General features: G+C 43.2%; 1 protein-coding gene across 1 annotated transcript in view; it reads right to left on the reverse strand.

Annotated features, from left to right (window-relative positions):
• Positions 1 to 15679, reverse strand: part of gpr4 (G protein-coupled receptor 4) — a 44921-nt gene extending 29242 nt beyond the window's left edge. The window contains exon 1 of the mRNA XM_008296905.1: positions 15514 to 15679. The gene's annotated coding sequence lies outside the window, so the exon portion shown is untranslated. The remainder of the gene's footprint in view (positions 1 to 15513) is intronic.
• Between the last annotated feature and the right edge of the window lie 475 nt (positions 15680 to 16154).

Here is a 16154-nt window from a genome sequence, read left to right on the forward strand (position 1 = left end):
GGTGACGTCACGGTAGCTACGTCCATCTTTTATACAGTCTATGCTTTTATTCCCACCTAACTTGCATTCAGAGGGCTGCTTTGCAGGGAAAAGAAGGCCGCCTGGTGCTGGCTGAGATCAGAACGGATGCAGCATTGTTGTGCTTCGTTTCTGTGGCTTCAGATTGGGTGGAGTTGCAGCTGCAGGTTCAGGAGAAGCAGAGCTCACCGTCTCCTCGATGTAAGGCCGCTATTTACCCTCAGATTTATAGTTTCGATTTGGAAAAGATTAAAATACCGTCCGTTTAAGCTGGAGATCTTCAAATCTCACTTTGGCCTATAGCGACGGGGACAAAGAGATTTACTGTGTTTTAAATTGCTCCCAAGTGTCTCTGATCCACAGAGCTGGAGGATGTTTGTTTTGGCTTTAAGGTTGAAATTTCAAAATAAAGGCTTTACAGTCAAAATATTGTCTCATTAGATGGAATAAACGCAAAAGCAAACATTCCTATATAATAAAAAAACTGTCAAAACAACAGATGTACAGAAAATAGGAAGGACAGAAGCAGAGAATGTAAGAAATGGACAGACAGAGAAAAAATATCCAACATAGTAGAGTCCCAAAGTTTTACTTGAGAACTGCTGTGAAAAGATGCAGTATTGCTATGAAAGACTTTTATGAAGCTACATGGAGGTAAACCATGGAACATAATTCTAGAAAAATCAGTTTTGAGGTTGAATATTTGAGACAAAGACAGAAGAAGAACAGGTTAGCTCTCCGATGTTCGGTTTGTCCATAAACCGACGTGATGATTGAGTGAAAAACGCACAATTTCCGAAACTGTTTGAGCAGGTTTGTGGCAAATAAGTGTTAAATTAAAGGTTATTTTTCTGGTGTTTTTGCCTTCATTAGTCAGGACAGTGAGAAGAATGGGGAGAGACCTTGCAGCAAACTGTCGTGAGCGGGAGTCGAACTATCGCCCCTGTTCATGGGTCGCCCGCTCGGCCAGGTGAGCTATTGGGGCGCCCAAATAAGTGTTAAATTAGACTGAAAAACAGTTTGTTTGTTTCTAAATTTTGTTTGCAAAACCAACCTCGGAGCTGTTCTAACTCTACAGAACTGCTCCAGAGCTTCTATATATTCTTTCTTCCTGCTTTGTCACATGACTCCCTCTGAGAAATATTCCAGGAATTTAATGCACAGTGCCAGACCGGCTGGGTAACTCACTTCTCGCAGCTCTACAATGCACGCACTCAAGAGGTTAACCCCACTTTCATGTGTCTCGCTTCCTGTTTCTATATAAAGCTCCAGGAAGCCCAAACTCAATCAAAAAGCTCCATTTACATCCACAGCGACCAGCGAGCTGTTTACTGCGACGCAGAAAATGAAACAAAGAGAAACCGGCGAGGATATTAATCGACGGTGACCTGGACACAATATCAGGAGCTTTGATCCTTTGTATAGTTTAAGTGTTTTCGTTAATAAATTAGCCAACAGTTCTCTAGAAATCGTTTCCTTTTGCTTGTTTCCTCTTTTTGCTTCCTGAGTTTTTGACCCTTTTTATAGGATTGCTGCAACTACAAGGATTTTTTTCTCTCTGTTGATTGTTTCTTCGTCACAAAATTGAGAAAATTATTCACTAAAAATGCAAAAAATCCAATCCACTGACTGGAAGTCACTCACTTTCACAATGCAAAGGCAGAAATTTAGTTTTCAAAGCAGGCTGTTAACAGGACAAACGTGCCACAAACATCATCGTTAAAGTAAATATGATGCAAATCACGAATGCAAAACTGTGTCAGGATGATTTCTTGTCCCACGGCGGGAATCAAATGTCTGTTTCTCTACCTGAACAGGCCTAATGGAAGAGAGGGTTCATGGATTTTATATACAAACACACGTATGTACCATAAATCTGACCCAACACTTGGTGGGAAATGCAAGATCTTTATTTAAGATTTACACTGAGTCGCTGTGGAGACATTAGCATGAGCAGCACATTTAGCAGCTGTCCACGCAGGAGACACAGCGTAGATCACCTGCATGTGGGAAGAGCCCAGTACTGCATGTAAAGTGAAGAAAAATAGATTAAAATATGCTGCAGCAGCTCACTGTGTGTAATGAAACACAATGGTCTAATGGTTTGCCATTGTGCATGATGGCAGCATGTCATACTTTAATTGTAGAAGTTATAGAGGACGTCTGGTTTGCTCAACATTCCCACCGTGCAGCGCGTCAACACAAATAACACATACGTCTGGATTTCAATGGGCTATCTGTATCGAAATGAACGTTAAATCCACAAAATGCTACAAAAGTTAGCATAATAAACAGTACAAAAAACAAAGAGGTGAGTTGCAGAAAAACTCAACAACGAAGGACGACGGCGGCACAAAGCCCGAAGCACGGAGCGAAAGTTGAAGGCTGCAGGTAGTTATAAATCCTGGCTGTTCATTTTATGCTTGGGTGGCCGTGCACACGTCCACGTTTTCGGAGCCCTCGCAGGCTCGACCCGACACCCTGCAGGGAAAATTAATGACTTCAATAAAAGTGCCACATTTTCCCGTGATGTTTCCCGCATCGAGCTTTATTGGACGGATTTGGCTCTGATCAAATCAGCTTGTTACTGTACGAGTGGAGAGAAATGAATCAGGTGCTTTGTGTGTGTGTGTGTGTGTGTGAGGGGGGGATGATTAACATGTTAGTTACTGCTGCAGGCAGTCGGATATGAGGGATGATAGTGGTGTGTGTTCACCTGAGCACCTGTGCTGCTGTCGTCTGGAAAGTCTTGAGGGTCATTTTTATCAGTTTTAGGGATAATTCGTCATTTTTTCCTCCCGTCAAACTCTAAAAATTTGCAACACACAAACACAAACTCAGTTTAAACTTTTTGTCTGAGGTTTTGTTGGATTGTGTCATTTTACCCATCGTGTCCCCAACCAGTCCATCTCCAACCACCAAACTCAGACCACATGTTGTTTTGGCTGCAGGATCAGCATTTCCTCCTCTTGCTTCTTATTGCCTCATCCCTATTTCTTTATCAAAAGCAGCTCAGGCAGTTCTATCAATCATTCCGGTCAGGGAAATGATTTATGTTTGACTTTAGATTCTCTGAGATTAGAATATTTCTTGCACAGCTCTGAGGTCTTATACTAATATTCACATTTTTTTCCCCACTTACTAAACCAACCCTTTTAACCCGCTGTCTCACTTGTGCAGCGAGTGTCGGCAGTGTTTTGCACTGTGTCGGTGATTTGTCCTCGACTGCTCACTGCACCTCAGACAAATGATATTCCAGTGGAGGTCTGGATGTGGAGGTGTCAGCAGTTTTAATGACGGGCTGCAGAAAACCTCCACTCATTTCTGAGGGCAGCCTGCCAGACTAATCCCACCAGGGCTCTGTGTGTGTGTCACAGGCACACAAACACACACACCCATGATTGTCTGAATTTCTGTCGAGTCGAGGGTATGTGTGGGCGTGTAAATGGGTGAGTGTGTGAGACTCGGTGTTGACGGATCGGAGTTAACTCGTCCAATGGACGCCCAACAGTGTCAACACTCGCAAAACTCGCACAGCACAGCGGCCTTGGCGGAGACACGCCCCGAAAATGTGCCGAACAAAAACTGAAACAGAAAACTGCACATATCTAATCGCAAAAGCCAAAAATTAATAAAGATAAAGAGCTAATATATATATAACACATTAAGGTTGATTTTAAGGTTTGATATTTAAACGCAGAGGAACAAGAAGGTGTTTTTTAAAATGGAAATAGGTCACTTTAATTGTAAAATTTAAAAGGAAGAGAAATAAAACAGGTGAAGTGATGCCCTAAAAGGCAGAGGAAGGTGTTTAACTGACGAGGTTTAATGCAGTTCATGTGTGGTTATAAATTTGTATTTACATTGTGGTGAACAAGATTTGGAAATGATGATTTGGTCTGTTGTTCAGAGGTCTGTCTGAGAGCCACGGCTTGATTCTGATGATCAGGTTAGAATCAGTCATAGCTGAGTTTAAGGTTTGTTATTAAAGAACACATTTTTTCACTGAGGCTCCACATTAGTTCAAATACAGAAGCGTGTGTGTCTGTTTGAGTTCGCCCAGAACTGGTCCGTGGCCAGGATGTGGCTGCTTCCTGTGCCACTTCCTGTTTTGTCTGTTTGTTTTCGCTTGATTGGTCGGTTCTGTTCTGGTTAATGGTGTCGACTGACGTGTGGTTTGAAGTCTTTGTGAAAACGTTTTCCTCTTTGATCTCCAGCTTAAGTGGGTTTATTCGTTTGAACTAGTTTAGTTAGATTGGCTGGATCAGATCAGCTAATTAGCGGATTTTCTTGATTAATCGGTCACAAAATGTGAACGAATTCATTGTTTAGAGACGTTCTTCAGTGACTATCAAGCGTTCATATGGTGGTTTTAGAAGCTGGGAGACACTTCATGAACGAAGTAACCGCTTAATGTCATGGCAAAGCATCTCCACCTTCAAACTTCAGTGGACCAATGACAAAAACACAAATTCAGACTTGTGTATCAAACATCAGGAGCCAATGCTGTCAACTTGCAGGGTGAGGCTTTCTATATTGTGGCTCAAACATGATTGGCTGAGTTACTCCAATGCTGCCACTGTGGTGTAGAGGGTTTAACAGTGCTTAGACTTGAGTTGTAGGTGAGCTGGTGTGCTCCAGCTGCAATGAACTGAGAGGAATGGGTGGAAAAAAATAGATAGATCTGCACATGCTCGAGGAAGCAACGAGTTACGACTAAGCCATTTAAAGGCAGGAAGGAATTATTTTCATACGCAGAGATGAGTTTTCAGAGGTTGAATCAACAACTGGAAATGGACTGTAGGATTATGTAAGAGATAAAACCTGCTTTGGCACAACAACCTGAATTTGGGACCATTTCTCTCACAGAGCTGCTGCAGCTGAGCAGGATGCTGTCAGGATGTCTGTTGCTCTCATGAGGTCATCCCACAGTGTTGGGTTAAGGTCTGGGCTCCGGGATTGTTTTTTTTCTTTCAGGTCATTCTGTGAACTTACTTGGACGTTTAGGGTCGTTGTGACTTCGGGTTGCTTTGCTCTCTCTGATCCTGGACAGCTTGTTATCATTGAGAGAAATATGAATTCCAGACCTATCCAGGACGATGTCAGGGAGGCCGACGCTCAGTAGAAGTTGGGTGATGCAAATGACGATGCCCCCACGGACGCACTTCAACCTTCACATGATGTTTTTGTGTTGGTGTGCGGCGTCATTTGCTCTTTGTTCTTCACAAACAATTTAATCGTACAGTGTCTTCAGTTCACTTCGTACGTTTCTGCTTTTTGGCAAAATTCAGGTCTTTCTTTGGAGAGCTGAAGCTTTACCCTCGTTACCATTCCATGGACACCATGCTCCACACAGCCATGCATCACCATCTGTATGCTAGGCTCATGTTGTGTGAGATGTTAACCAGCTCCAGTGAGTCCTTTAAGCCTTTGGCTTTAGTATTCTGCCTTGTGCTTTTGGAGTCATCTTGGCTCAGCGCCCACTTCAAGGCGAGTAGCCACAGAACTAAATCATTTCCATTTATAGATCGTTTCTCCAACTGTGGACTGAAGAATATCTAAACTCTTTCAGATGACTTTGTAAATATTTCTAGCGTTATGCAAATAAACAGTTCTGAGATCTTTTTCTTGTGAGGCCTGGTTCAGCAGAGGCTTCTTGTAAACTCCTGTGTTGTAGTGTTTTTTTATTCCTGACATCTCTGGTGTTACTGCAACGATTGGCCTTCAGGTTTACTAATGATTTAAAAAGTTTGAAATCAAGATGAACTGTAAAGCTTTGTGTTATCAGTTAAAATATATTGTGTTTGTTTTTAATTGTGGTTTAGATTCAGATCTGACCGCACTTCATGACACTCCCACATAAATGCAGATCATTTCAAGAGGTTCACTTCCTTTTTGTTACCACTGCACATTTATATGCAGTGAACACAGCATGATGCAAGTCATGTGTAACTTGTTTATGCAGCTGGTCGTAGGATGAAGGGCACCGAAAGAAATCAGGCAAGAAAAGGAAATCTTGCATCAAAAAGAGGACAAATCAAACTCCAGAAATCTGAATGGCTGCTGTAAAGTAAACTGCATCTCAGTATGATTGAGTACATTTTCAATTTCATTAGAAACAAACAGGCTTCTCTGTCATCTCGCAGCTGGCAGACAGTCAGAGTAAAAACAGTTAAGTCAAGAGTGTTCACAAATCTGATTGCAGCCATTGTGGAAAACACAAGTTAAATCTGAGTAGATTCATTCAGAACATGGATTACGTCTCAGGGAGCAGGTTAAGAAGGGACGCAGTTAATCTGGAGGAATTACAACCTAAAAGAGAACATCTTCACTATCATCATCTTTTCCCTGATTGCACTTCAAGTTTTCACCTCCTGCCTGCAGGACGCTGCCACTTTGGAGAAGTTGTAGGTCCTGCTGCTCAGGGAAGAAATGCACAAAGTGGGAAATTCATCCTGAACATTTACAGTTTGTCACCTGTGCTCATTTAATCAAAATGTTTTTTTGGGAATATATGTCACTGAAGCAGAACTTATCAAGTGGCACAGCAAGAGCCGTTAAGATTTCAGTCCTGGTTGATTTGTTGACATGCAAGGTTACCGTGGTGACTGCAGTTTGATACGACAATACTTAAAAACACACCAGAACAGCAACTAGTTTGTCGAGCGCAAATCCACACAACAATAAGGCACAGTGCAGCTGGTAACGGTGTCAGTTGTGCAGCACTTCTTGTCGTAGTAAAAGACAATACTCGGGCTGAGAAACATTTACTGCGATGCATTGTCAGGAGCAAATATCCGGCTCGCATTAGCAGTAACTGGAAACTGTATGGTTGTAAAGAGATCAAACTGTGAACAGTGAGGCTGTCATCGGTGAGATAAAGTTACGCTAAATCGCCTGCGTGCATCGTTTTCCCGGGAAATTCTTGTGCACAGGAAGGCAATCTGAATCTGTCATGGGGCGGCAGAATCAGACACCAAGCACACTGATATATAGAACGTGTAGGCCACGGGTGTCAAATCCTGGTCCTGGAGGGCCACAGTCCTGCATGTTTTAGATGTTTCCCTTCTTCCAACACACCTGATTCAAATGATCAGGATCGTTATCAGGCTTCTCCAGAGCTTGATGATGAGCTGATCATTTGAATCAGGTGTGTTGGAAGAGGGACACATCTAAAACATGCAGGACTGTGGCCCTCGAGGACCAGGATTTGACACCCCTGGTGTAGGCACATTGCATTGCTTTTGCAAAAAAAATAAAAATGCATAACAGGTGTCTAAATAGGGTATGATTACATGAAAATATTAAGGATTATTTAAGGTGGTCCTGCTTTGTAACATGAAGAAAATTGAGTTTAATTCAGCTTTGCACAAATATGATGCACATCCCTACATCATATTTAATCAAATGTGTTCAAATCAAGTGTTAAGTCCTTCAGAGTAGTCTGGCAGTCAGACAACATGATCAGTCCTGGTGTGAACCTGATTTTGCAAGATCAAAATATTGCCAAAACGACAAAGCTTCTTCGTGTCAATACTCCTGTAGAAGTCCATCACTGCCACCGTATGCAAAGTTTGCATTTAGTGAATCATTTTGACATCTGCTTACTGTATATTATCAGTGATCTAAGTGTAGATCATCTGTTCTATTGGTACCTCAGGTTCCCTTTCTGTATCTGTACACAGTGACTGGTGACCATCTCATTTTTCACCTGGTATCATTAAAGTCTCATCTGATTATCCTCAATATTCTATTAGGAAAATATCAGTCAATAGCAGATGAGAGGCTGTGGGTGGAGAGAGGAAAGAGAGATGTCTCCTCCTCTGTTCTGCTTTCCTTGAAGTCACAATCATGGCCTTAACAGATCGGCCGTTTCAGATTTCATACAAATCCACTTTGAGCATCTTTTAACCACTTTCTCAACGAGCCTTCAATTAATCATCCTGATTTTATCACAGGAGTAAACAGCTGATATGCAGAATTTGTCAGTGCAGCCATGTGAGTATGAGAAGGACGAAGAAAGACTGAAAATGGAAAGACTTGAAGTTTGATTTGTGAAAAAGAGAGGCAACAAGAAGAAAGTGATCGATCAGCGGCGAGCAAATATAGAGGTGGAGCTCGGAAGCAAGACAGAGATAAGAGAAGTGGGAAGAGATAGAGATTATGTGAGAGATGGAAAAAGGGTTGAGTTAAATGGATAGAGAGGGTAACTTTATCCAGGCAGGAGACAGACAGAGAGAGAGAGAGAGAGAGATGGCAGAGAGGATGAAGATGAAAGAGTGACAAGTGGGAAGAAGATTAAGTGAGAGAGGGGGGGAAAAAAAGGAGTGAAAAAAGAAAAAGCTGCTAATATTGAAAATGAAAAGGAGGAGATAGAAACATGAAGGAGAGGAAAAGAGGCAAGTGGATGGAAAGAGAAAGAGAGAGAGGGGGGAGGTTTAATGGGGAAGAAAAATGGAGGACAAACAGGGAGAGTTAGATGATTATCGACCATGTGAAACTGCTCTAATGCTGGCCACAGGTGCTGCTGTCTCCACACTGGAGACATCCGAGTGTGTGTGTGTGTGTCTGTCTGTGTGTGCACGTGTGTGTGTGTGTGTGTGTGTGTCTAACAGGGCTAACAGTGTTTACAGACAGACAGCGGTGACCTCATCACACTCTGGGTGCATTTTGGACGCGGCGTCAGACACACATGCAGGGAGTCGAACACGCCTCTCGTCCTCCACCTTTCTGTCGCTCTCTTTTGTTTAAATCTCGCCTCTCGGTCGGCAGGCTGTCGGCCAAATCGTTTCACAGAGAGATGTGCTTCATCGTCTGACTGGACTCGCAGTGCGATGCTCTAGGAAGGCCTTCAGAGTTTGTTGATATGCACAAACAAACCTGGAAACGTCCTCGCTAAACAAAGACGAGGACAGAAAACAACTCTGGGCTGCATTAGCGGTGGCCTATTGTTGAAGGAAGTGGTAAAACAAGTAAACCAGGAAGTCCAGTTTGGGTAACAAATTTGGGCATTTAAAGGCTGATCATGTGGAAACAACACTCACAGAGGAGGTTTTGGAAGGTTATCGTGACTTTTAGTGCAGCAATCTTTAGGCAATAAGCTGTTCACTTGACATTCATCAGGAATGTGTGTGCACACATCAATTAGTCCAAATCAATATAATAAAGATTCAAATAAAGAAGGAAGTCTCTAATGAATCAGGGTTAAAGGATGAAGAACATTTTACTGGAACTGAACTTGACAGAACGTTTGGATGTTTGCTGCCATCGGACCGAAAATCTGCAGGTTGACGATGTCGTGATCACATGACCCCTTCTGATTGGTTTTAGTTGCATTGACACAAAAGTTAAATCCGGTTCATCTTGTTTGCATCGCTCTGCCAGACCATGTCGAGGTAAACATCAGAAATAATCTGTTCGCAATACATCCATCAGGAATGTGTTTGCATGCATCCAATCAGCCAAAACACCCCCCTGCTCATGCAAAAGTTGAGTTTAGGTCATTGTTTTTGCTCAGTGACCCTGCTTTGTTTCTCCAGAACCCTTCGCACCGACACCCCTGCTGCATAGAAACTGGGCTGTAAAGGCTTCAGTGTGAAATTCATGCTTTCTGCACCCGTGTGGATCTTTGCAGACCCCACAGCCTAAACCGTGTTGAAAAATCTGCACTGCAAGCACGCCGACTTCACATACAGCTTGTTGCAAGAAGATTCTCAATCATCCAAGCTTGAATTGAAGCCGCCGCTGCAGGACTTCAGAGGTTTTATTCCTGTATGCTTTTCACCGTCAGCGCCCAAACACACAGTGGGAAGTTCTGAATTCTCTAGAAGTCCTGTGCATTATCCTTACGCTGTGTTCAGCTGCACGCCTCAGGAATAATCACAGTTCAGTGTGTGACTAGCTGCTACATCACCTACATACAAGCACAAAGTCACGGCTCTGTGTGTTTTTTCTGTATGTGTTTGATATGAGGGACAATGTGACCATCTGTGAAGCCGACCAATGTATACCTACTGTACAGTAAATAGAGCCACGTGCGTCAAAGTCCACACTGGCCACATGGAAGACATGAGCTGGCCGTAGGCTTGCTAGATTTGAAAATACATCTCTGTTATGCATTTGTCTGCACTAAGTAAGCGTTTATGTCACTGGAAAACTGAGCTTTTCCAGAATGTTTCTCAGACATGCTACATCCTAGTTGGTTGTTTTCAATGTGGACAAAGAAAACTCTGTTCATTTGCAAATGTAAAACGCCATTAAACACAACATTAATCTGCTTTTCAGGGTCATTATAGGCGTTAAACTGCACTGTTTAAAGATACGTTTTAAAGATAAGCAGGAAAACAATGTCTCTGGCAAACAAATAGCTCCTCAAAGCGACTGAAAGCACGCCAGACTTCAAGATTCAACTCACAACTTATTAGTTCTTAGTTGTGACACCGAGTCCAAGAAATACTTGTCAGAACATCAACTATTATGCTGTAATTCAAAATTAACGTTTCAAATAAGTTTCTGCAGCTTTGAAATTCTGTGACACAAAACTCGACACTCGCATTAATTCTTGCGCTAAGTAGCTAATGATGCTAATTCAAGAATTTCTCCCCATTTGACTCGTAATAAGGACGTAATTGGCTGTTTCTAATTCATCACAGTCAGTTAATGAAGTGACGGAGCAGTCAAATATCGCTAACGTCACTTAACCACTTAACTATGAAAATGGCTTCCAAGAATAGAGCAACACAATTCAGCAGCATGAGGAAGTAAAACCGTCCAGAGTTTCAAAACCAAGCAGAACAGTTCTGACTGAACCGGGTGTTTCTGATCTGCTGTGAAGTAGCAGCTTTTCAGGGGGGGGGAAACCAGATAATTGTCCCATCGCCATGACAACCAACAAAGCATAGGTTGGCAGGAGGCGTTGCTGCTGATGCAAATGAGCTCTTGACTCTGGGAAAACAAAAGCAGCGACCCACGATAAAAACAGGCCGGTTGGAAAACAACACTCCGCTCAGAGACCTCCAGCTAACTGCGGCGCTAAGCTGTCCTCGCTGTGTGTGTGTGTGTGTGTGTGTGTGTGTGTGTGTGTGTCAGTGGGTGGATGTGGAGGTGTGACTCAAACCGCTGCCACCTTCGCTTCGCCTCTGAGTCATCCCTCTCATTAAGAAAGCGTAATTGTGACACCTCACATCTCCGGAGCAATTATCCAATTAGGCGAGCTGTGAGCCGGCAGGGTCGCGTTTCTCAGCCCAAATCTGTTCGTCCCCCGTCGTCCCGCACGGTTAGAAGAGACTCACGTTACCGTCTGATTCTAATGGTTTCCTTTTGTTGCAACCAGAACAATAGCGTTCACGTAGGTGTCAGAGTGAAGCGTCGACCAAACTGCACTAAACTTCTTTGAAATGCAAATCATGCGTCTCTAATACGTCCATTTACGGCTGATTATTTGGAGCTTTTTGTGCATTTTTAGCTCAACTGTTTTACTGCAGCTACACATTAACTTTATGGACTCATGAGGTCGACAAAAACACAATTTTAAATAAATGTTAATGCTGCTTTGTGTCTCCCGACTGCATAAATGTTCTGTTTTTGCGAACATGTTAGCAACTTCATACACAAATCATTTATTAAAGTTTGCTTTTTCCTGCTCCATTATAGTCAAATACTCATGTTTTTGTCATTGGAAACTAATCTAAATCCACCTAAAGATACTTAACAAAAAGTGGGGCGCGACCACAAGATATCTGGAGAATTAAGGGAAAACAAGAAGGTCCAATGAGAAAATAGAACACAAAAAAAAGCACAAAAGGTGAGTGAACAGGAGGGACGCAAACAGGGTATAAAAACTAAAAGTAGAAACGGATGAGTAGAATCAGGCAGGTAGATATAAAGTAGGCAAATCCAAAAGGTGTCAAACTGGAGACTAAGCAGGAGTTTTAGCGAAGGAGATGAACTGGAAAAGACGGGGGAGGATGCAGGACTATCCACACAGAGATCTAATTAGGCAGACATGACACAGGTAAGAATAATGAGGGCAATAACAGAGGAGGGGAAGGGAGGAGGCAACTACAGACACACAAGGTGACTAAACAAAGACTCAACTAGACAAACTAAACAAAAAGTCAAATTGGTTTTGTCCAACTCCTGTAACCTGACCGCTGACTGAAACCTGAGGCATCGGTAAACACATGGATTCAGCAGTGACAGGGTTTGTCTCACGTCTTATGAGTCCAGCTGTCATGCATGTTTAGTATTTGGTAATTTACATATGCAGCAGGTGTTTTATGACGTTGCAAGATGAAAAAAACTTTGTGCATTTCTCCTTATGTTGTATTTAATTAGGAATCCACTGACTTCTAATTTCTCAGAGTATTTTGCAGCTCCTGATATTGCCTTTTAAAGCAACGCCCAAGCTGCACCTCGTGGGAATCCCAATAAAAGCAAATTAACGAAGAAACTCCGCACACAAAATCGCACGGAACTGGGGAGGGCTTCACCTGACGGCAGTGTTGTGTTACAGCATAATGCGATAATGTAGTGCAGTGGGTGTCGATCCTCCGGTCAGGCTAGCAGTTACTGTCGTTCTCTGCGCTGTAGCCGTTAATCACAGTGATTACTTAACCACACAGGCTCTTAAGTGCTGCTTATCAGAAGTCCTCTGGAGAGCAATTACACCATCGCTGCTATCTCTTTCACATTCACCCTCCTCTGAAGCTCTTTTTTTATCCCGCCGTCCTCATCCCCGCATCCATCATCCGGTTCTTCTCCCGCTCCCTCCGCTGCCCGACTTCAGTCTCACCTCTTTAAAATTTGTCTTCTCTTTGCTTTCTAATTGTCCTCTTCTTGTATCATCTTGCATCACCTTTCCTAATCCAATTTTCTCAGATCCAACATTAGATTGTGACAGAACAAGTAAAAACTTGCTGGCATGTACGATACACTAAGCTTCATGCCAATGCGTCTAATCGACTGAAAGCTGACGCCAACTATTAAAAAAACTTGAAAAAAGATGTGCTTTGTTCCTACACTGACACATTTGTGCACCACCAGTCTGCCTCCCAAACTTCACCCAAGGGCGAACGCACACTTTTAAAGGTCGCACCACTTTCTGAGGAAGAACAAGGAGGAGAAAGGCACGTCTATCTGGGTCGAGGCTGAATTAGGAGAAGGTGGTGCGGACGTGATTGGTTGAAGAGTGGAAAAAAAAGGAACCGGCAGGTAAGTAAAGCTGGGCTTCTTAGCTAACCACAGTCATCCTCCCGCCTCCAAGGTCAGAGCTAAAACTGCACAGATTATCTTTCCAACAAGGTCAGAAATAGTTCAATAAGCGATGGAGCAGCAGCAGGAGGAGGAGGAGGAGGGGGTCGAGAAAGAGGAGAAGGTGGCTTGCTTGCAGTGTCATAAATGATGCAATGATGTGGAGAGTACAGGAGGAGAGTCGGAGATTCTGTCGGTCCCAGATTGCCTTATAATGTATTTGAAGTGATTCAGTAAATGTCTAAAGCTGAAAAACAGCAACGAGGGAAAGATGAAATAAAAAAAGAGAGAGTAGGACAAACTGTCTCCGTCGTCTCAGTGGGTGTAAATAGAGCAGGAGGCGTGCACCGAGACAGAGAAGAAAAGGAGATTCTATTGATTTTAATATTATAACTGTTGGGAGTAGAAAACAGGAATCCTGTAGGAGGAACAGAGGATTCATTGTGTCGGCTTTCTACTAAGAAGAACCATTAAGGTCTGCTGAAACGTTTCCCCGCAGCCCGGCGCAGCACAATGCCTTCCTGGAGATCACTGCCTCTCTGTCTCTTTCTGCCTGCAGCCGCTGCTTTAGCTCGACGCATCGGTCATCGCTTACGCCAACCGTGACGTCCGCGCAACAACGTGCCGCGCTCGAGGCTCGTTTTACTCGCTGCAGTCTCCTTCCAAATGATAGGTGTCGCTGCACCGCCCACACCTCTGGAGCTGCGGCAGGAGAGGCCGCTCGGACGCGATTCCTTCCGCAGTTTTCTGCAGAACGTCTCGTCTTTTGCGACCGTTTTGGCAGTTTCATGGCAGAGTTCTGTGCCATCTGGGACTCTCCGTGTTCCCACAGTGACGGATCGCAGAGACGCCCGTAGAGACAGACCTGCTCCAGCTGGTTCATTTTCCATGTGCAAGCTACAGTAGGTTACGAAACAATCACCGAAAAACACCAAAGGCAATGACGTCACTTTTGGTACACGAGCAAAAAACAAAAACGTATGTTCGCTTATTGTTGAAATGGTCAAATCTGTCAGCTTTGCTCTCCTCATGTTGCTTTCAGAAGAACCTACTGAATGAGATTTATTCCTAAGAGCATGAAAAGCATCTTCCATGGATCCCAGAGAGCACAAAGTCGTAATCTGATTTGGTTAAATTCCATGTGTCCTCCTTAAAGTTGTGTGTTTTTACATCTGCCATACATTTGCTTCTTCCTAACATCGACATATATCCAAAAAAGGAGGCTATGGCTAGTGTCAGTTTGCAAACTTTCTCTTAAACCCATATCTTTTAAATCTTTAGCAGCCTCAAGAGCAGCGAATTTCCAACCGTGACACAACAATCAAAGATAAAAATACTGTAGTTTTGCTTGAGTATGACAAAAACACATTCACACTAACTCACAACCTACCACTCTCTCAGGGAGACATGATCAGCTCACTGACAGGTTTGAAAAGTGAGCCAGAAGTAGAGATGCAAGATCCACAAACTGCAATCCAGAACGACTAAATGGCAAAAAATTTCAACCGGACGTAGGCGGCAAATGAGCCACAACGTCTCAACTGGCACCAGCGAGTCTTTCCAGCGACGCTCAGAAGAGCTGCATCCAAACAAGAACACTTCCAACATCCAGCTCGAAAGCTTCGGCGTCACAAGCGGCTGATTTAATTGTTCAGCCTCATGATTTATTAATTGTCTGCAGTCAATACCCCAGGAGCCGAGGCCGAGACACAAGTGCTGTAACTGTAAGGCTTGCCAGCTCAACCCTTTGGCTAATGCAAATTGACTTGGTTTTGCAACAAGTTAATGAGAGCAGGGGGGAAAAAAGAAAAGAAAAAGGAGAAGAGCCTGCTGAGTGGAAGTGATGTCAGATGGAGTTCAAAGTGAGGGGATGTTTATGAACAGCATGTTCTGACTTATTTTTTTTTTTATTCTTTGATCTCTCCAAACCCACTCTGACAGTTTATTATGTACAGTAAGAGCATTAGACTCACTTACTGTGGCGCGTTTAATCCAAACACTGAGGCGATGTGTCACTGAGCGTTATGGGATGTGAATACACTGACATACTGACCTAATGATCCGACTGTCAGGAATAATCCCAACCACTGCACAACACAGACAGATAGATGGATAGATAGATAGATAGATAGATAGATAGGATGCCTTCCTGCAGCCTACAGAGCTGGATTCTAGTTTTCTGCAGCAGGTGACAGTTTTCCTCACACTTAAAGCAGACAGTAGTAAAAGACGCAGCCAACTCACGTTCAGGTTCCCGGAGTGTTGCGGTCGCTTCCCACATCTGCGCGTATCCAGACAAAAAAAAAAAAAAAAAAGTCAGTAAATTTCATTCAAGCTCCGCGCAAAAGCGTAAAGAGAGAGAGAGAGAGAGCGAGAGCGCAAAACAGTGTGCGCAGAGCGACAACAGCCGGCAGACTGAGACCCATACAGAGAACAGAGAGAGAGAGAGAGAGGGAGGGAGATAGAGAGGGAGAGGAGGGAGAGAGAGAGAGGCGGTTTTCTGCATGACTGGATTAGTGTCTCTTTGTGTGCGCACCGTGCGTGTGTGTGTGTGTTCCTCACAATCTCTATATGTGTGTTCATTCATACTTGTGTGTGTGTCTGTAGGAATTTATTGTCTTTTTGTGGTAATTTAACCTTTTTGTGTTCATTTGTCCACTTTTTGTTGTGATTTTGCATCTGCTTGTGGTAATTTTGTTTTTTTTTTGTGGTTATTTGGCCGCTTCGTTCAATCAATCAAATTTGATTTGTATAGCGCTTTTCATGTGCAACAACAACGCAAAGTGCTTTACAACATTTAAAAACAATAAAGCATTTAAAAAATAAACCCGTCCCTCCCACCCTCCATGCATACACATACAACAAATGAAGTCGCGCACACACTC

This window comes from Stegastes partitus, unplaced genomic scaffold (genome assembly GCF_000690725.1).
Source record: "Stegastes partitus isolate 25-593 unplaced genomic scaffold, Stegastes_partitus-1.0.2 Scaffold1164, whole genome shotgun sequence".
Classification (NCBI taxonomy): domain Eukaryota; kingdom Metazoa; phylum Chordata; class Actinopteri; family Pomacentridae; genus Stegastes; species Stegastes partitus.